The 22,557-nt window shown below is 43.1% G+C and overlaps 1 long non-coding RNA gene across 1 annotated transcript in view; it reads right to left on the bottom strand.

Moving 5' to 3' along the window:
* LOC138274262 (uncharacterized) overlaps positions 1-22,350 on the bottom strand; it is a 66,588-nt gene extending 44,238 nt beyond the window's left edge. Inside the window, exons 1-2 of the long non-coding RNA XR_011200369.1 lie at positions 22,279-22,350; positions 17,056-17,124 (exon numbers count right to left, since the gene is read on the bottom strand). This is a non-coding gene — a long non-coding RNA (uncharacterized lncRNA). The remainder of the gene's footprint in view (positions 1-17,055; positions 17,125-22,278) is intronic.
* Positions 22,351-22,557: the final 207 nt, after the last annotated feature.

The raw sequence follows: 22,557 nt of genomic DNA on the forward strand, positions 1-22,557 counted from the left end.
CCTCTCTCAGAAGTCTATGATCTCTCATTTTTCTATTACAGGCTTTATTACCTCTTCTTCTCTTGAAAGCTTATAGCAGAACTTTTAATCAATCTATTTTCTGTACATGTAAAATCCCATATCTCTTCTTTAGCTGTATGTCTTAAATCAAGAGGCAGATCATTTTTTGAGAACTAGAAATAAATGAACTTATGTTTCTTGTGATTTTAATTTGAACTCTAAATCTTCATCTTGTTTTGAATTGCGACACCATCCGATGTAGAGTAAAATTCATCTTGCATAACAAATCCCTTCCAAGCAAATTAACAAGACTTAAATTGCACAATAAATGTGTGATCATTTTCAGTGGAGCCAGTTTTTACAGATTCATTTACTGAAACCTGATTAGTCATTTTTTTATCCCGTATGCCTATACCATAGACTTCTTTTCCCGAGTTTAGTAGGTTTGGCCCTGCATGGAATGAGTAGTGGTCAGGGTAGCACCAGCATCAAGCAAGAATGACACATGGGAGCCATTCACCTCAACATCTACATATGGTTCACTCTGGTCTACTTCTAGGACTGCACCAAACATGCAATCCTACTCCCCCTCAGGTAGCACCATTTGGAATTAATTACATCCGGTGAAAACTAGGGAAACTCACTGTTTAAAATCAAAGGATTCTGTTAAAATCCTGAATTCTGGCAATGTGGCATTTTGTTTCTCATGTTTTGCTACAACACTGGAGCTACATGCATGTATTATGTGAAATGACAAGGATTTTGCACATCGTGCATCTGTGTCTGTTGGACTGGGGCAGTAAATTGTGTCATTTAATTTACATTTTGGTACATCTAGGAAACAAAATTATAATAGATTTGATCAGGGCTCTGCTTGCACTCATGCTTCCAGGGACCAATACCACAGGTATGACAAACGGTACTCTTTGTACACATGTTCGCATTTACTCCAGAATAAATCACAAACCCTCTACCTCTGCTCTGTGGGACCACATTTCTAATCTATGCAGACAACATATTATTTTCTGGCATACCAGCTCCTTGCATTCCTAGCATCCCGAAATTCAACTTTGCACAAGAATTTGCACCATCAACAAAACTAGAATTACAACTCGAATTCACCATTGGATTTTTACTACCATTCTGCTCCTTGTTTTTTTCTGCTTTGTGTCAAAACAGTTGTTGCAACATTTGACAAACTTGAGTATCTCACCAATACTCACTCAGTCTGCCAACACATCACACTCTGCTGAGTGTCGGAACTAAGCACTGGATGCAAGCACAAAACAAAAACTGATATGAATCTGCTAATGCCTTTTATTTGCTGTGTCCTCAGCTCCACTGTACTATCTATAAATCTGCATAATCATCTCACATAGATGCTGACTCTTTCTGCTCTTGTGTAGCTCTCATAAGATTTACCCAATTCACTTCTCTCTCTGTCACTTTCTGCATCAGATGCTCTGTCACTGTGTGGTCAGTCGGTCTTCCCCTCACAGACACTGTCCAGTCGTGTTGGTGTATTTTTATGAAGGCTTTATTGTACATATTGGCATTTATTGTATGTAGTAGACGTCCCTTTGCGCCTCCGACCTCCTCACTCTTCTCTCATGGTTCCTCCGCTGCTCAAGGGTCCTCTTCATATGCACATGGGTCTTCCTTCACTGACAGTCAACAGCGTCCTAGAATCCCTTGCCTGCTTTCGTAGGAGCGCCTGTACGCATTACCATGATGTGGAACTGAAACACTAATGTACTGCCCCTCCTTTCTTGCGCATTCCCTGTGGCGGCCATATTTGAGTTCTCTGCAGCACGGAGTGCGCGATTACACACTGCCTTGTATATTTCTATCACTAGAGGAGCTAGATCATTATTAGGAACCACTTTTTAGGGCCTCTCTGTTGGCCAAATAATAGCTGCTTTGTATTCAGCCGACAAATCTTTAGGAAGAATAATCTTAAATAATGTGTTCAAATCCACCAAACCACTTTTGAAACTGTCACTAGCCTTTCAAATTCTGTGTACCACTTATCAGGCTCCTCCCTTAGTTTTGAGAAATGCATAGATAGGACCTAGTCCAAGGCACATGCACACATGTTCCTCCATGAACTTCAAGCAAAGAAAATTCTGTCACAACCACTTCAATTTCAGCCTGACTTGTGATTACCCGTGCATCTTTTTCACAATTAATCTTTTTATTTTTAGAATTAGCCTTTTTCTCCATTTATCTCTCTGTTTCCACAAATCCCTCTAGTATTTTATGCAGTCAAGTAATTCTTTGATATGAGATAGTGGGCCACAGAGAACTGCTTTTTCCGCTCCAGCCCTACTTCAGCCTCACAAAACCATTCCAAAGTTTTTACGTAAGCTCCTCTTTCTGTATTTATCAATGTCATATTTATCCATTAGGTTGTTGGGAAAAATATATATTCACATGTATGTACCTATAGATATGATACTTTAGTTCCAACTCTCTTTTCCCTTATCTGAATCCCACTAAGACTTCCCTACTGACCTCTCTGACACCTATGCCAGTAGTTTCCTAACATAGGTCCTACAGTTGCTTCACATGCACAGCTACCTGCATCCCTGATTAGATATTTCAATTAATTTAAATTGTACACAAGCAGCCTTTCTACATTAATTGCATCCTGCAAACTTTCTCCAAACTCAATTTTTAGATTGGCAATATTAATTTCTCTCCTCCCTGGTTCAGATTATGTAGGCCGTGCAATAACCACTGAAAATAGACAGCTTCATCAGCAGTAGATAGAAGATTAATTGCAATTGAACCAGGCAATGCTAATCCTGGTGTACTCTCAAGCAGTGGTGGTACATTCACTTTTGCTTGCACAACAGTGCGTGGTTCTCCTGCTGCACTCTTTTATTGTGCTGGGGTTCCCAGTGTCTGTGCATCATCAATGTAAAAAGGAGTATCAACTCTAATAAGTAATTTGGGAAATTATCCTCATCAGAATACTTTTCATCATTTTCCTAGTCTCTCTTTTGTTTCTCAATTTAGGAACATCAGATGTAGCCTCAATTTTCCTTTTGGCTACCTATTTATGGCAGGAAGTACACCCATACCTTGCATCGTGTCTTCTCCCCATGCCTTCCTCTGCATGCCCCTCTTTGCCTCTAACCATTGTCTCACTGTATTTCTAACTTGTTTTCTCATTCTTTTCCTTTCATTTTCAATGTCCAATCAGTCCCATTTGTTTAAAGCCTCAAATTATGTAGGTCTAGGCTACAGCTTTCTTTCACTCATCACATGCTTCAGGTAGTCAGGTTTCCTTACGTTCAAGGTACACTCTAAAGGAAATTTCTAAAGGAAACTGCAAGATCTTGTCACCAGAGAAATATCAGTATCATGAAACAGAAGAGATAAGTACCATATCAGCACAGTCAATCACACTAAGGCAGATTCACACCAAGCAGTAATCCACCCCTAACTAGAGCATTTACATCTGTGCACCAAAGAATAAACAACCACCAATCTAAATTAATATACATTCAACAAGAATTCCTACTAATTCTGAGACCCCTATCAATCTGTGCATGTGGCGCCTCTCAAAACATACACCAGTTTGCAGACAAGTTCAACAATATATCTCAAGATATTGGATTACAACAAATCTGATTACCTCAAGCAACATCAAACATAAAAATCCAATATTTTCTTTGACTTAAACACAAAATTGGTTCCTTTTCAATGACAAACCTTAATTCTCTGACTGACAAATACAACAAAATTATCATAATCACAGTAATCAAACCACACAATGAATTTCAAATTAAAACTGTATAACCAAAAAAGTTACATGCAGTGTAATTCACATCTCTGCATTAATTCCCATTCTCAGACTATAAATCCCACAATGCACTACGAAGTGCCACAATCATTCAAAAAGCATTCCACCAAAATAATACTCACACTCCTTTACTCTGGATTGGAACAACTCTGGAACACCGGAGCACCACAAATAATCCAGTTTCAGTCTGGTAATGGAAATCGGAGTGTGCAGACTGATTGGAGAACGGGGACAAGGGTTATCTCGTGGTAGATCTAGTATTGAACCTTTAATCTTCCCCATAAGGGCCAACAAAAACTGTGGGTGCTGTTTCTTAGCTAATATGCAGGCGGTGCTGCCCTAGATGAGGCAATGTGTCCCATTTGGTAAGATTCAAAACAGTATTTCAATACAGTCAATAATAAGACTGACTCAAAAAGTGACCCTGATATCAGTAAATTTGGAAACCATGAAGGTTTATCAGTTATTAAAGTGCAACACAGAAATGTTAAATATAGCAGACGCAATAAATTGTTCTAAAAACATAGAGCTCAATTGCTATGAAGGCTCTCTGACTTTAAATAGATGCAGCATTAAGCCAAATCTAAAAAATAAAATAAGTCCATAATGTGCAGCAAATCAGTGTAGAAACAAACAGTATTCCTAGAAGAGATCCAAACAGATCTGGCTCAACCCCAAATTCAAGAGTTTGTATAGCAAAGATCACCATAGAAAGCAATAGAAATTACATAGCATCAGGTGAGCATACGTATCAATGCAACTACAAATCATATAATACCACCGCCCTAGCACTAGCCCACTATATGAATATTAATTCCATTTTGAAAACCATGGCTACTGTTTCATAATATACATATTGTTTGTATATCTCTCATTGACACCGCATGAGTAAGATGCGCACTGTTTGTTTTGTAATTACATGTTGTTCACAAAGAAATCAAGGGGAAGCCTTCAGGTCTTTTAAGGCTTTTCCTGCTTGCAGATTATACTGCATTAATTTATTGTTATTTGTATTGTTCATGTAACTAGTTTTGTTCTGACATTCCTGGATGGCATTTGGTCAGAAAGGGGCAAATTGTATTGTATTGTAATAGTATTTATATAGCGCTTACTACCCCTGATGAGGCGTCAAAGTGCTTTTCGGTGAGTAGTACACTACTCCGGAACACAACAAGAATTAGTGGTGGATTAGTATAGGGAAATATGAGTACAGTTTTAGTATTATTATGAGTTAGTTTGAACCGTGGATATGAGAGTTTGTTAGTTAGACTGACTGGAGTAATGGAGGGGTGGAGGAGGAAAGAATCCAGAAGTGTTAATTGGGAGTTTATGGTAATAGGATTTAGGCTTGGGATGAGTAAAGGGAGGATGGAGGCCTAGATTAGCATAGCTCAGAAAAACAGTTCAGTTGTGTACATCCCAACATTCTAATTTTAATTGCAAATGCCTCATATTAGTAAGCATATGTAATTCTAATCAGGAAATAACTCCCACAAAATCATAATAAGATATTCTTCAATAAGGCATAGCATGCATCTTATAACTAAGTAATGAAAGATAGTAGTCAAGGATATCAACAGTAATATATATATATATATATATATATATATATATATACACTTATCACTACAGGTTCAGTTAAGGCTACACCAACAGGGTGAATTTGACAAGGTTCCACAGAAGGGACTTGCAGGGGAGAGCTACACCTCAAAGGAAGGGTCATCAAGACAGCAGTAGGACATCAGATACACAAGCTCAGAGGAAACTAAAGGAAATGGCTCAAAACAATAATGGTGAGACGTTGGGAAAGCCAGGCAAGAATTAGCATGACAGACAGAACGCAACTAAGCACGCAGTTGTCAGGTACTGTCAACCTAAGGAATTTAGGGCCTGATTTAGATCTCGGCAGAAAGGTTACTTCATCACAATGGTGATGGCTGTCCTGTCCCTCGAAATGTATATGTCATAGAAAACAATGGTATTTAGATTTTGGCAGATGGGATATCTGTCACCATTGCGGTGGAGTAACCCCTCGGCCAAGATCTAAATCAGGCCCATAGTCTAACATTATGCTCATTCTGCTGGCTTTGACTTGGAAGTTCATCACTTTGGGCATAAGCACCATTGTAGTTGGGAGGAAGTGGATTGCCTTGTATAGAGACCATCTTGTAAAAGGTGAAATGCCAGTCTATGTACAATGGTATAGGTGAATCTGACAATGGCCTTGCCATGTTAAGAGATGTTCCGATCTTTGACTACCCCTGGGAATCCATAAACGACAACTGTTCCATTTTAGTAGAAGGCACTTTGCACCATGAGGGACTTGGACTGGTGAAGATGACCCTTGAAGGTCTCTAATGTTGTGTTGAGTACCTGGAAAAGCCCTTCATGACAACATCAAATGCAACAAGTTGATACCCACAGTCTGTGGAGTGATAGTTGAACATTTTTGGCGTCTGAGAGTTATCAACAATAGGTACTACAATAGTTCTAACACTGGCTATTAATGCAGTGATTTCCGCATTGTGGAAATATCGTGACACACATTTATGGAGCACAAACCTAGGACTTGGAAACACCAGTGTTGTTGGTTAAGACACAGGTGTGTTCTTCATGGAAAGTTACGACCTGAGACTCATGGGAACATCCACAGCATAATTTGGTGAGATATGCATTGTTTGAGTTTTGTGTCAAAAAGCAACATTCAGGTGTACATACAAAACTAGATATGTTGTGATATTTAATTGTAAATGTTGAAGGGGACCTGCCAGACTCTGCCCTTCATCTGGTCTGAGTTGCCAATCCAGTGGGCGGTGTATGACTGAGAGGCAACATAGGTCCTGAAATGGTGAAAGTGACAGACTAAATGTGACTGTATGTGACGATTTGTATGTGTTGGTTCTTGCAATGATAGCACAGGGCTTAGGAGTTGTAAAAGAGATGATTATTAACTTGTGCATATGTTGCTGTCAGAACACCTTTCAGAGGTCAATGGTGCAAACAGAAGCTGCTGGTCCCAACCGTGGTAGTTGAGGCTTTTTACTCCTGATATCCCAGGACCCAACTTACTATGTATCCTGAGCAACTGGACCAAGTACCCATGCAGCACTTGACTCTCAGTGGTAGCAGGGGTTGAGCAGTCCAAGGCTTCTTGAGAGAAGGTAGACACAAGAGGATGAACACACTCCGACTCTTATGAAAGTCGAACGTATTCCAGCCCCCGGAAGCACTACGTGTCGGAATAAATTCCCCCCAAGGCTTTCTGGCCCTGCAAGGGTTGTGTGACTGGAATCTCTGTGAGCCTTTCACTTGCGGGTGTAGCAGAGAGCTGCAGCCACTGCTGTTGGTGAGTAACAGTCGCAGCTCTGCACGGGGAGGGACTGAGTGTGCACTGCACTTCCTCCAGTAAGAGAGGCTGTTCCTCTGATCCTTCCCATAGGTGGGGTGCTTATTGCTCTCATATCGATCCACAATCAGAGGCTCAGGCCCACACGGCTCACCATGGTGGCCACTCCTCTTGAATTTGGAAATGGTAGTTGTTCTTTCCAGTGGCCCCCTCTGGCGTAGGTGCCCCCCTCTGGCATACAGGGTCACTGACTTCACTGCGCACATGGGCTATGGCCCAATTGGCACAGCAGTAATATTCACTGTGGCACGTTCTGGCATACAGGGTGGCTGACTTCACTGCACACACAGGCTACGGCCCAATCAAGTGAGGCAGTAATCTTCATGGTGGCCCCCTCTGGCATACAGGTTGGGCAACTTCACTTGGCGCTCGGACTATGGCCCATTCGGTGTTTCAATTATGCCAACCACGGCTAACTTCACAGTGTCCCTCTCTGGCATACAGGGTTGCCAACTTGAACCTGCACATGGGTGACGATCAGATCAGTACATCAGCCACCTGTTCACACCTTGCTACAGGGATCCACACATCAGGATCCACCACTGGGCACACTGGTCTTGGGAAACAAGCAGACACTGGTGCTTCTGGCTCTTAGGGTAGGTGGTCTTTGTTTTCCCTGGGTGATGCCTCATAGCCAGCTGGGAGATTGGCAGGCCTTAACCCCCAGACCTAGTCACAGGCAGAAGTCTTGCAAAGCTTTTCCTCCTTGCACAGCACGGCTGGCTACTCAGAGGTTGACAATATGGGGGGGAGGCTCCTCCTCCCCTTATTATAGTCCATTTTCAGACACCAAATGTGATTTAGGATCTGACTCTGTGAAATGTGTGTTAGTGGTCTGCTTCCTTTTGAAGTGCCCACTCCTCTGTCCTGCCCTTCTTCAGAAGCCACAACACAGGCCATGGGAGTGACTACAGGTTCAGAGCTGAATGTCAGCCACAGTAATATGTGCATCAAAAAGTTATCCCAAAGACCTACCACTATTCTTTATGATTCTCTTATTAACCCCATCTCCTTCCTGAGATGTGCCCACGCCCCTTTTCATTGACCTCTCCCTGAATAAAGGAGTACCCTTTGAAGTGTGCTGGAGAGCCTGGCTCTTCCTCCTCTAGTGTGTGTGCTTCCCACCCATCTCACAGGAATGAAGCAATCCACAAATCTACCACGGGGGATTCCTCTACCTCCTCATGCTATTCCAGTCAGCCTGTGGCCTCCCAAAATGGAACCCAGAGTCCTCCATGTATTGCACCATTGACAGAAAACATATTAATGCAACAACACACATGCTGCACAGCGCTGCATACTAATTTGATGTAGGCCTAGGATGAGTTGGGCACATAGCAGTGGAACATTACATGAGTGAGTCTGTAGGTCTCACTCCAGTGACACACATAAAAAGGCTTGTTCACTTCTACGGGTCACTACACGATATGCTGCCACCACCATGCTTATGCTACTTAACTCCTGGTAAAGGCAGTAGCCTTTTACCACTATGAGGGTAGCGTTTTGGGTACTGCTCGCGGTTCAACAAGACTGCAGTCCGTGAGACAGGCCTATGTAATTTCACATACTCATGATCTGTGTTTGCACATGACAATAGAAATCAGCACCACAGATCCTGGCATTGTTGCAGCTGGGGAACTTAGGGCATCACAATGTGGGTGACTTTTCCATCCCAGCACCCGCCTGTGTGTGGAATTTATGTTTACGGTTTAATTTTGCATGTCTTGTACTGGGCTCTCTGTCTTGTGCCTTGTATGAATACTGTTAGTGGTGATAGTGACATTTTCAGGGATTGTGAAAAACAGCTTTGAGTGATAATGTGTCCATTTCACCTGGACAATGGTAGTCTGCAAAAGTGGCAGGCCATGCAATAGGTGAGGAGGTACAGTGGAGAGGATATGCTAGTCTGGGGTGAGACAAAGGTGCCATCATCTTACACTTCCAGGTATAACAGTAACCACCTGTGTCTTGACATTTTTGCTTTATGTTCCCCATAGTGCATACCTCTATCTCCAACACATTCACCATGTCAGTAACGGCCTGGCATTTGGTCATCTTCTCTGCTCCACTGACATTGTGTGGAGGCAGATCATGCAGTACATCACAGTGGTCAACTATGAAGTTTACCACAATGTCTATCCCCCCGTCAGTGAAGCTCTTCCTCCTCTTGAGTGGTGTGGTATCAGTGATTAATTTGAGACATTGCTTTCCTTTGCTCTGCACCGGCACTTAATTACAAACACCGGCACTTGACAGTTGCCACATGGTGGACCTGTTTTTCGTAATTTAAAGATGAGCAGAACAACAGTAGTTTACTAAATCTATATTTAACTAATACCTGCCACCCAAGCCATTCCTATAGCTCCTAACCATCACACTGTTACAAGTGTGAACTGCCACACTTGTAACAGTGTGACGGTTAGGAGTTGTGTAAGTACAGCCATTGGCAGCACTCGCAGTGACAATATTTGGTGTAAACTGCGGTTGCCTCCTGCGAGGGCCCTGGAATTTATTTTAATTGTTTACAAATTAAGCGCTGGGTGGTATGCATCTTGCTGGTTCGGTCAACTCTCTGATTCAAATAAAACACATTATTTCTGTTTTATTATGATTGTGTGAGTGTAGCCATCTGTGGCTTATTATCTCTTTACCTTCATTCGGTATGATTAAGCTTTACATTAATTCACCTAGATATGTAAAGCGGAGACCCGTGAGTAGTACATTGGTGTTAGTTGCAGTAACACTCCAGACATATGTTCAGGCATATGTCTGTCCTCCTCTATAGTTTACACCGTGGCAAGGGGACAGAGAGATAGTCATCTACTATTGTGAGAAACTGTGCTATTTTTCGTTGTGAATTGCTATAATCTGGAAACATGCACATATCCCTCATTACTAGCGGCCCATAAATGGTGTGATATTTATCACACCTGATAAAATCCAGCCCCATAGAGTCAGTGAGATAAATATGAATTGAATACAAGTTTGGGGGGAATAACATGCAGATTTTGCTTAATCTCATCAAAATACGCATGTACTGACCAAGACTGGGCATGGGCGTCAATTCACTTAAATGCCAGGGGTAGGGAAGTGACATCACATGCCATTTGACCTTTACTTTGACTAACACACACGCTTACACATACACACACATTCAGAGATTCTCGCTCACATAAACACCCTCTCACCCACAGGCATGCATACAACACACATTTAAAAGCATTTTTGCTTACCTTAGCTGCCAGACAGTGTTACAATATAGCTAATTGCAGTCCATTTTTATTACACCTATAGTGAATAGTATTATTCACTATTGGTGTAATAAAAAAATTGACAGAAAAAACAGGAAAATGGAGCCCCAGCTGACGTTTATTGGGACGAGCTGCCCTTGTGTTCTGGGCACTGATTTTGCCACCTCTGAGGCCAGTTGTCGCAAAAACAGTGCTAGGGGTCGCAAGGGGCAAGCCATGGGCCACAACTGCGACCCCTGGCAACCCCTAAATCACGTCCATGGGACTGGGCTTTTTCCCCCTATACATTTCAGCAGGTTTCACCTGTTGAAGTTTATCAAGGGAAGCTAGGAGGGTGGGATAATTATTGCACAAGTCGCAATTCCTATTCGTATCTAACACTATACTCAGGGCCCTAGTAGTAAGCACACAACTGGGTAAGCATAGGTTCACCCAGGGGCATAGCTTCAGGGGGTGCATTGGGTGTTACTCCCCCTAATAAATGTATTATCTGATGAACTTTTGGGTACAGATACTTTCAGTTGGATATGATGAGGTGTCTATTGGATTTCACCTGGAACTTTTCAATCTACACAGACAAAAACACATATACTGTCTCTAATCTTTATTTTGAAAGTCCTTAAAATGTTGGTTATTTTACTAAATTTGGGTGCATATTCACAAGCCCCTAGTGCCCCCGGAGCATCACTTTTTGTGATGCTCCGGTGGCGTGGTGCACTGCGCCGTATTTACAAGGTGGCGTTAAGCCACTCTTTGTGGCTTAAGGCCAGCTTGTAAATAAGGCCCCTTGACATGCAGCACTTAGGCTTTCATTTCTCCTCATTCTTTGCTCTTTCTATGTGTGCTGCACTCTGCAGCACAAATAGAAAGAGCAAATCACCATTGAAGGCGTCCCTTTCTGCCCAAAAACAATCTCCCCGGCTAGGCACCATGGCCAAGGGTGGCTGCATTGGTGCTCTGCAGCTAATTTTGCACCGTCGCAGGTGCGAAACACAGGGATGCGCCATTTTCTTTTAAATACGGCGCATCTATGCGTTTTAGAAGTGACGCAGCACGGCACTGCCAATTTTGGCGCAGCGGCTACGTATGCCCATTTGTGTTTCTTTCACTTGCTGCCCCTACCAATCCACATACCTCTCCCTTTCAGCTGACCCTTATGCCCCTCTGTGTACCCTGCTTGTCCTAACATTTAATTTAACATTACATGCCAGAGTGATTGTTGTGAAATCCGAACCTCACGCCCCCCAGTCTTCCTGACCACGCTACGGCCCTGGGTGTAGCTTTGCCACTGGGGCCCAGAATGTGTAACCGAGGCCTCCAAAATCTAGCTAGCCTGTTACGCTTTTGTAGTTCGAAAATGAACTCTAAAATTACAGCATGTAACGGCATTGTTTCTGCTGTTAAGAAAACCCAAATAATTGGCTGGTCCTTAAACTCTAAGCAAGAGAAGGAATATTTTATTGTTTTGATCTACCAATGAGAAACTTGTTTAAACGCTTTAAAACGCCTGGGTTGTACAGCAATAAAAACAGTATGATTTTTAGCAATATTAACAACCACACCATAAAAATGAGTTAATATATGTTTGCTTTGAAAAAGACGGCTGCGAGACATTAAAAAGATCTTTGTCGTGCTGCCAAAGTACTTCCACAGCACATAGTTTCTTGAGGAAAAGTTTAGAACACACTTCCCATAAATAAAAAAACGCAATTTATCCCAGGGGCCCAGGGGTACATCATTCATTTGTACACCAAAGGAGTGATGCTATCCAAAAGAAGTCCCAGCCAGCCAAAAAGATGATGTTTCATAGCCCTTGCACATTAAATGTAAGTATGATAAATTCGTTTTAGAAAATATGTAAAAGCTGTATCTTATGCACTGCAGTCTCGAGACATGTTCAGTCTTGAGAGCAGACAGTCTTACACTCAAAGTCCAAATCTACCGTTTTTAAATTCATCGTCGAGCTCCTTGTAATCTGTTGTTTCAGACGATCGACCAATCGTTTTTACTGGAATCGATTTATTTGTTTGCAAAATAGTATTCTAATCAGGAAAGAATGCACTTGCTGTTTGTCTGTGTGATGGGCTGAATGAACTGGTTGCACAGGGAGGCACCGTGCTTCGTCATGCCAAATGATATAGCGCTTATACCGGAAATGGGCAGCAAAGCACGTTGAGGTAGCCGTTCTCCTGTCTACATTGATAAAGCTGTAAACTTTAAGGTAGGAGCAATTCATCCAGTCTTGTGTTTAATTTCCTTTCTCATACCTGGTAGCTTCTGTTGCTCCAGATTAATTCTAGATCAACTTCATGTCAACTAAGGAAGTCCCTAAATGAATTCATCAGCTGACAAAATTCTGCAAATAAAGCCTTGAGCTTACAACACACAATGAGCAACTACTCTTTGCTTTTAGTGAAGTACTGCTCAAATAAGAACAAAAAGGAACATTTAGTTGGAAAAATAATTACTACGAATCTCTGCTTCACCTGCAATAGCACATGCGCTACTTGCACTCTCTCTTGCAAGGGGTATTGTTTACAACAAAGGGCCTGGAGCCTGCCCATTGATTACCATTCATTGGCGTCACTGTCACTCTTCTTCTTTGCTATCACCTAATTGGCCAGCACGTGCTGTATGTTATTTCCTTTTCTTTCTGTGTAGCATGGACCAAGAGCAGATTGATTCAACTTAAGGAGTGCCCATCTGCTGATCATGCTGGAAATGATGTGCGTTTCAGGACTCTTTCTCCGATTCCAGTTCTTGGGCTGCTGTCTCCATTCATTCTGTTTTCAGTCACATTTTTTTACTTTGTTTATCTACACCTGCATCTTTTGACTTACTCGTATAACTAAAATGAAATAAAAATGTTTGTTGGATGGAGTGTTGTGATAATATATAAATGTCACACTAACAGCACATTTACACCTTCTTGATGCTTGCCGCCAATCTCCTACTTTCGTTGTCTTTCAGCCATTCATCCCCTTTATGCCTCATACCGCTGTGCTGATTTTAATTTTGGTACTTTGTTTAAGTTTTTACAACCACAACGGTCCACTCCACTCTATGCTGCTCCACTGCGTGCCAATCCACTCCACTCCACTCTACACTACTCTACGCCACTCCACTGCACACAGTGGCACTCTGTGGCACTCTACATCATTCCACTCCCCACAATGCTACTCTTTGCCACTCTGCTCTACACCACTGTACTCTACCACTGTACTCTACGCCTCCTGCAGTACAGTGATCCAATTTCACACCATGCATGGTCAATTGTGCATATGTCAGCACCACAGGTCAGAGGCCCCCTCCTCTTTGCTTATATAATTAAGACAATTCCTTAGGCATGTAGCTCCAGCCATGCAGCAGACAATGACAGCTAATGACAAGGCCACATTAAGTGGTGTATGCAGCAAGTTGCTGCTGGCACCTTATTGAAGGTCTATTTTCAAACATGCACTGGGCAGAAAACTTATTTAATTTGCATGCCAATTACTCCATCTCTACTGCAGCACATTTGATTCTACACATGACAGGTATTAATGAGAGAACTTAATCTAACTCCTTAGCTGGCTGTTTATCTAAAAGTAAAAGCATACATTGTTCTGTGTCAGCCATCTCTAACTGCATTGTTTACTACTACATGTTCATTCTGCAGTAGAAATCGACAACCTGATAATTTGGAAGCGCCCATGTATACTTTTCTTATCAGATTCCTGGATCATCCCTCACAGATGTGGCAACTTCCAACATGATCTCATCTGGCTATTTAATTATACATCAAGACATAGGGGGTTATTCTAACTTTGGAGGAGTGTTAATCCGTCCCAAAAGTGACGGTAAAGTGACGGATATACCACCAGCCGTATTACGAGTTCCATAGGATATAATGGACTCGTAATACGGCTGGTGGTAAATCCGTCACTTTTCCGTCACTTTTGGGACGGATTAACACCTCCTCCAAAGTTAGAATAACCCCCATAATGCCGAAGAAAGGGGGTGAGTAATTTATTAACACTGACTGGTTATCAGTTTAATTGACAGTACAAAAAGTAAATCAGGATGAGAATGTTTGAATTTCAACATCTTACGCTCTCCTTAATAAGTGCCCTCCTTTTTATGTTCTCACCATCCTGACCAAGTGTATGCAATTCTTGATTTAATTAGTGATACAGTAATGCATGACTCCTCATTGCTTCTCCTAGGTGACTTCAACCTTTGGTTAGAAAATAACTCTGATCATCTATAATTTATTTCTTGCTGCTTAAGAAACCTGGGAATTTCATAACTAATTGTATGTTCAACACACTGCAAAGGTCACACTTTTTGTAAACCTTAGAAGAGACATTCCAGTTTCCATACAAAACATCTTTCCTGTAACAATTTTTAAATTAGTTTTTACTTATATGATTTTCCACTCAGCACTCCTTTCCTTTCTCTCAGAGCCAAATATTGGGATACAGGCTGGCAGAATCAGTCCCATTGTATTCAAAGAACATCTGTCCAACTTTTGTGACGACCTATCAATGCATGAAGACTCCCACAAAAAACTCTACGGAACATTTAGTTCTTCATGTAACTCTGTGTGATCCACTAATTGTCTGACATAAAAATAACAATTTGCACAGCATTCCCTGGTTCAGTTCAGTGATCACTCCATCATACTGACATCTCTCAGTGACTCCTTCAGCAAAGTTCTGTAATGCTTTCAATACTTTATCAATAAAATAAATTAAGCTATCTCAGCATTCAAGGATGCTGATAAGCCTTTAGCTCATGGGACTTATGTGCAATCAGTTCCTTCCATTAGTATCTCCTTCTTTTTCTCTTCACTTTCCACTCCAAACATGCAATGGATACTAAAAACTTCTGAACCCACAGATAGCCCTGAGGATCCAGCACCCAGGACTATTGTGGGAGTTTGTCACTATATTTGTGCCTGTCATTCAGCTTTTGATTGTGATTATTCCTTGAGGGCGTGGTACCTGCTAGTATGGTTCATAGGATTATTACTCTGTAACTAAAAATCCACACCATGGTCATATTGCATCTATCAACTGCATTTGAAGCATTAAATCGCCGGCTTCTAATCAAAAAGGATATAAGAGGTGCCATGCACTAGTTGATTGGTCATTAACTGGTTTAGGTCTTCTTTAATCAAAGGACCAGCAAGTTAGTTTGGCCTCTTTGAAGTCACCTTTAATTTCTTTAGCCGGCAGGATCCCTCAAGTCTTCCCACCCCCATCACCAGTTTTATTTAACATTAATGTGGCACATTTTTTAAATTCTTTTAATTACGCGGAAGCCAACGTTCACAATTACACCATGGATACACAGATGTGCAGTCAAATCTTTAATAATTCCAATACAGGAATTGCTGAAACAAATTTTGGAGTCCGCTTCAGATTAAAAAAAGGCAGTAAATCTGAGTTTATCATCTTTGAATGCAAAAGCCCTGTTTTTGCTCCCACTATTAGGCCGATCTACAGGGATAGCCACCTCCATAAATATTTTGCATTTCACCTTCAACCATGACATGTCACAGAATACACAAATCATAAAAATGGTTGGAAACTGCTTCTTCTGACTCACAAAATTCAAACTTATCCTTCCCCTTTTAGCTGCCAAACAGAAATCCCTAGTGGTAGGAGGTTCTATCAATTCTAGGTTGGGCTACTGCAGCAGCCTCTATTTGGTCCTACCAGCCAGTGTGATTTCCAAGCTGCAGTGGGTGTATATATCTCCAGAGTTAGAGCTATAGTAGGATGGGGCATAGAGGTCATGTTTCTCAGGCAAGGTACTCCCAGTTAAAGACCACCTTCATTTTGAAATGGCTTACTGGGTGTGTAGCCGGCTGTCCGATCACCCGGCTCCAGAAGTCCCAGAATCGGAAACAATACCCCGATTCCATGTCGGGGACGACGCCTTGCCCTGGTGTCAAGGCAACGCAGACGCCGGTAACTGCCTAGGGAACCCGGATATCCGGGTTCCCGAGAGTATTGAAAGGGAAGACGGACTTTGTGCGGTGAGCGCAAAGGAAAAACAAGATGCCGACGGAGACGAGGAGGAGGAAGGAACGAACGACCGGGGCTGTGCCAAGAGTAACGAGGATATCCTGAAGGGAAACGGCCTACCTAAGGCCGGAAAGGAAGCCGAAGGACACAAACTCCGCCACGTCCCCAAAGGGACGTGGCTAACAAAGGTACGGTCCTACATAAAAGACAAAATCTTATCTAAGGGGAAGGATAACAACGGGAGAGGGGAGGGTGGAGGCTGGGAGACAAAGGGGGAGAGTCTGGAGAGGGTAGGGGGGAGAAGGGTAATGTGAAGGAGGAAAGTATCCTGGGAAATGCAAGAACATCTTAAACAAAAGGAGTTAATCGTGGATAAGAAAGACCGCTATTTAGTCATTCCTAAAGAGCACACAGAAACAAAAGCGAAGTCTGAGAGACCACGAAGAGGTGACGGTTTCTGCACCCACTATTTTCTAACTTAACACACTTTCCAAAAAGGGCAAACAATCTCTCTCTCTCTCTCCCTCCTATACTTCTAATAAAGACCTCTACTCCTATACCATCCTGACTTACCTTTGTCCATTCCTCTTTTCCAGTCCGCCCGGGAGCCCAAGAAGAAATCTGTGCCAGTCAAGAGGGGAGCTGGGAACAGAAAGAGAGAAGAGACACTCAATTAGGAAAACACGACGTCCATATCTGCGTGAACCAATCACATATCTATAAAGAACCATAAATAAAATTCTTGATTCTCTCACACTCAAGCCTCATAGTCCTTATTATCACCAACCCACTGCCACAATGGTGTCAGAAGTGGGATTTTGAACGGTGATAAAAGGATAAACGGAAAAGAAGAGACAATGGGGGACAAACCCACACTGGAGGACATGATACAACAGCTAGCTGAAGGGCAACAACACCTTCAGCTAGTATGGGAGGCCCATCAAAGGGAGGCTAAGGAGGACCGAGAGGCACTTCAGAGTGCGCTAAAAAGCCAGGCCACCATCATGGCTAATAATCAATTAGTGCATGAGACGGCCGTCCAAAAGATCACGGATACCATTGCAGCAAGCAAGGTCCATCCCAATGTACCTAGCTCAGTCCTCCAGAAGTACCAAGAAGGAGAGGATCCCGACGCTTTCTTTACTAACTATGAAAGAGTGGCCTCCTCTGCCCAATGGCCAGAAGACCGGTGGGGGCAATACATAGCACCCTTGTTGATCGGTATCCTACAAATGGCTTATCAGGCCGCTAATCCGGATGGCACCACACCCTACAAAGACGTTAAAAGGAGCATATTAGAGAGGGTAGGTCATGACTCTGAGTACTATCGTCTACGATTCCGGAAGATTAAATGGGGACAGACAGAGGATCCCCGGACATTCTATTATAAAGTTAAGGACCTGGGGTTGAAATGGCTGGGACCTATAGGTACAGAGAGGGAGGACATTATAAAGGCAGTAATCTTGGAACAATATTTGGAATCTCTTCCCCCCTCCACTCGGAGCTGGATAAGACAACACCCAAATGTCAATACTGAGATGGCTGTGGACTTAGCTTGTGCTTACCACAGGTCAATCGACTTCACGAACCTAAGCCCTAAAACATCACCGAGACCCCCACCTGTGCCGTTAAGGAACTTTTCTCGGAAACCCATAGAAGAAGCCGGACATCCCAGGCTCGGAGAAACTCCACCTATGCAGCAACCACAGTGTTATAGCTGTGGCGAGTGGGGCCATGTAGCCTGAATATGTCCCCGGAAAAAGGAAAACCCTGAACCCATGGAGATCGGGGTTACTAGAGGATGAGTCTTGTGTACCGGTGGGGGTGATCCTAAATACAAACAAACCGTTAAGATAAATGGGAGACCGCTCCGGGCTCTTATAGACTCGGGGTGTAGTCAATCTGTGGTTAGAGCTGATGTACTACACCCCTCAGAACAAAACACCAACCAATAGGTATCGATCTGTTGTATACACGGGGACAAAAACAACTACCCCCTGTCCCTCGTAAGCCTAGAGTGGGAAGATAACCATGACTTACTGTCAGTAGGGGTTATGGACCGCTTAGTGGAAGACTGTATATTGGGTACAGACTATATACGGTTCCCCGAGCTGTTGAACAGGGTGAGATCACAAACTAGGCCAGAGACCAGGTGGGCAGAAGCCCCATTTCATGATAGTCCTATTGAAGAAAAACCATATCGTCCAAAACCTACCAGACGGGAAAAGAGACAAATAAAGCAACAATGTTGGACTACTAAAAAGGGAAAGAACATAGAGAAGTTAGTGGCCAACCTTACAGTCCCTCCACCTCCACCCTTCAGAATCAGTCAACGAGAAGATCCAACACTATGTAATGCATGGAGAACCGCGAAATCTGAGTCTACTAATGAGGTGGGTCCCTACTTCATTGTACATAAAAATCTTCTTTATAGGGTCGTAAAAAACATAAGAACATCGAGAAAAGACAACTAGTAGTACCTGAACCCTATCGCTTACAGGTCCTCTTTTTGGCCCACAACCAACCAGGAGGGGGACACTATGGTAGGGAAAATACCGAAGAATATTTATTGAGGAGATTTTATTGGCCCGGGGTTTATGCCCAACTTAGACAATACTGTGCCCAGTGTCAATTAATAGATCCGGGACCCCAATGAAAGCACCACTTCATCCCCTCCCTATCATTGACGTCCCTTTCTCCAGGGTAGGTATGGACTTGGTAGGTCCTCTCTTACCCTCCACAAATGGACACACATATATTCTAGTGTTAGTAGATTATGCTACAAGGTATCCCGAGGCCATACCCCTCTCTAGTATGACCTCTAAAACAGTAGCGCAGGCGATGATCACTTTCTTTTCTAGAGTTGGGTTTCCTCAGGAAATCCTGACTGACCAGGGAACACCCTTTATGTCCTCACTTATGAATAATATCTGTAAGATCCTTGGGATCAAACAAATCAAGACCTCAGTTTATCAACCCCAAACGGATGGGTTAGTTGAGCGGTATAACCGTACTATAAAAACACTGTTACGGAAAACAGTCTCTGAAACTGGGCACGATTGGGATCAAAAACTCCCTCTAGTTCTATATGCCATAAGAACACATGAACAGGCTTCAACAGGACATAGCCCCTTCGAGCTGGTCTTTCGGACAACCCCGTAGTCTTTTAGACATGGCAGCGGAGTTATGGGAAGAAGAGGGGGAGGAAGAAAAACCTCTATTAGAGTACAACCATAAACTTAAAACACACCTACAATCCGTGTGGAAAGACGTGCGGAAACATCTAGAAAAATCCCAAAGTATCCAAAAGAAGTATTACGATCAAGGAACAAAACAGCGGTATTTCCAACCGAACGATAAGGTTCTTATTTTAAGACCTTGTTCCGATAATAAGCTCCTAGCTAGATGGCAGTGCCCGTACACCATCTTAAAGGTCATATCCCCTGTTACTTACCTGATAGAATTATCCAAGCACCCCAAAAGAACTCAGATTTACCATGTTAACCTGTTAAAAAAATGGGAAGAACCTGCCATAGCACACAATCAAACAGCTACAGGTTTCCTAGTAACCCCTGAAAAACCACTAGACCTAGAATTGTATCCACCAGACACCAAGGATAAAATAGAGACTCCCCATATTAATTCCGACCTCACAGGGGACCAGAAGAACCAACTAGAGAACTTGTTAAACCATCATAAACAGTTTTTCTCAGGAATTCCAGGGGAAACCAATATAGTCCAACATCATATAAGAACCCCTGAGGGGAAAGTAATAAGGTTACGACCCTACCATATTCCCGAAGCCCGTCGACATTTAATTGAAGAAGAAGTAAAAAAAATGCTAAAATTGAAAGTAATAGAACCGTGCTCCCCCGTCGTCATAGTCCCAAAACCTTACGGTTCAATACAATTCTGTATCGACTTCCGCAAACTAAACGAAAACTCCCTCTTCGACACATACCCCATACCCAGAGTGGATGACTTACTAGAAAAATTGGGCAAGCCCGCTATATGTCGACCCTAGATTTAACAAAGTGGTACTGGCAAATACCCCTCGCACCCGCTGATAAAGAGAAAACTGCATTCTCCACTCAGTCGGGCGTCTACCACTTTACGGTGCTTCCCTTCGGGCTCCACGGGGCCCCAGCCACATTCCAAAGACTAATGGACCACCTTTTGAATCCTTTCCAAAAATATGCTGCAGCATATTTAGATGATATTGTGGTATTCAGCAACACCTGGGAAGACCATCTTACCCACCTCCATGAGATATTTCGAACATTACATAGGGCCGGTCTCACAGCCAACCCAAAGAAATGCAATCTGGGATATAACCACATCGCATACCTGGGGTATTATATAGGGAGGGGTCAGCTCCGACCACAGAAAAGCAAGCTCGAGGCCATTCAGCAAGTTCCCATACCAGCTACTAAGCGAGAGCTTCGCTCCTTCCTAGGGTTAATTGGGTATTATCGTCGCTTTATACCACAATATTCTACCTTGGCCGCCCCTCTCACTGATCTCCTCAAGAAAAACTGCACTTCCAAGATACCTTCCCTATCTGACGAACAGTTGACTAGTTTCCGCTAATTGAAAGCATGTCTCACTACAGAACCAGTTTTACGATGTCCCAACTTTTCCAAGGTTTTTCATCTCCACACGGATGCCTCGGATTTGGGGTTAGGGGTAGTACTCTCCCAACCGGACGACAATGGGCAGGACCACCCCATTGTTTACATTAGTAGGAAGTTACTACCACGAGAATGTAATTATCCAATTATTGAACGTGAGTGTTTGGCTATCAAATGGGCTGTGGACAATCTGAGATATTATTTACTGGGCCGCCCTTTCGTACTGTTTACAGACCATGCTCCTTTGACTTGGTTAGCTTCCAATAAGGATTCCAACTCTCGAGTACTTCAGTGGTTTATGGAACTTCAGACCTTCTCTTTTCAGGTCCATCATATTCCGGGTTCTCTCCAGGGGCCTGCTGACTACCTGTCTCGCTTTCCGGATCCTTTGGCACTGTATCAGTCCCGATCATGGGATGGGGTGTGTAGCCGGCTGTCCGATCACCCAGCTCCAGAAGTCCCAGAATCGGAAACAATACCCTGATTCCATGTCGGGGACGACGCCTTGCCCCGGTGTCAAGGCAACGCTGATGTCGGTAACTGCCTAGGGAACCCGGATATCCGGGTTCCCGAGAATATTGAAAGGGAAGATGGACTTTGCATGGCGCGCACAAAGGAAAAACAAGACGGAGACGAGGAGGAGGAAGGAACGAACGACCGGGGCTGTGCCAAGAGTAACGAGGATATCCTGGAGGGAAACGGCCTACCTAAGGCCGGAAAGGAAGCCAAAGGACACAAACTCCGCCACGTCCCCGGAGGGACGTGGCTAACAAAGGTACGGTCCTACATAAAGGACAAAATCTTATCTAAGGGGAAGGATAACGATGGGAGAGGGGAGGGTGGAGGCTGGGAGACGAAGGGGGAGAGTCCGGAGAGGGTAGGGGGAGAAGGGTATTGCGAAGGAGGAAAGTATCCTGGGAAATGCAAGAACATCTTAAACAAAAGGAGTTAATCGCGGATAAGAAAGACCGCTATTTAGTAATTCCTAAAGAGCAAACAGAAACAAAAGCGAAGTCTAAGAGACCACGAAGAGGTGACGGGTTCTGCACCCACTATTTTCTAACTTAACACACTTTCCAAAAAGGGCACACAATCTCTCTCTCTCTCTCTCTCTCCCTCCTATACTTCTAATAAAGACCTCTACTCCTATACCATCCTGACTTACCTTTGTCCATTCCTCTTTTCCGGTCCGCCTGGGAGCCCCAGAAGAAATCTGCGCCAGTCAAGAGGGGAGCTGGGAACAGAAAGAGAGAAGAGACACTCAATTAGGAAAACACGACGTCCATATCTGCGTGAACCAATCACATATCTATAAAGAACCATAAATAAAATTCTTGATTCTCACACACCCAAGCCTCATAGTCCTTATTATCACCAACCCACTGCCACAGGGTGTAAAAGTGTATCACAAGGATCTGTAATCTCTTATCTGCTGACTCTCACA

Source organism: Pleurodeles waltl, chromosome 2_2 (assembly GCF_031143425.1).
Source record: "Pleurodeles waltl isolate 20211129_DDA chromosome 2_2, aPleWal1.hap1.20221129, whole genome shotgun sequence".
NCBI lineage: Eukaryota > Metazoa > Chordata > Amphibia > Caudata > Salamandridae > Pleurodeles > Pleurodeles waltl.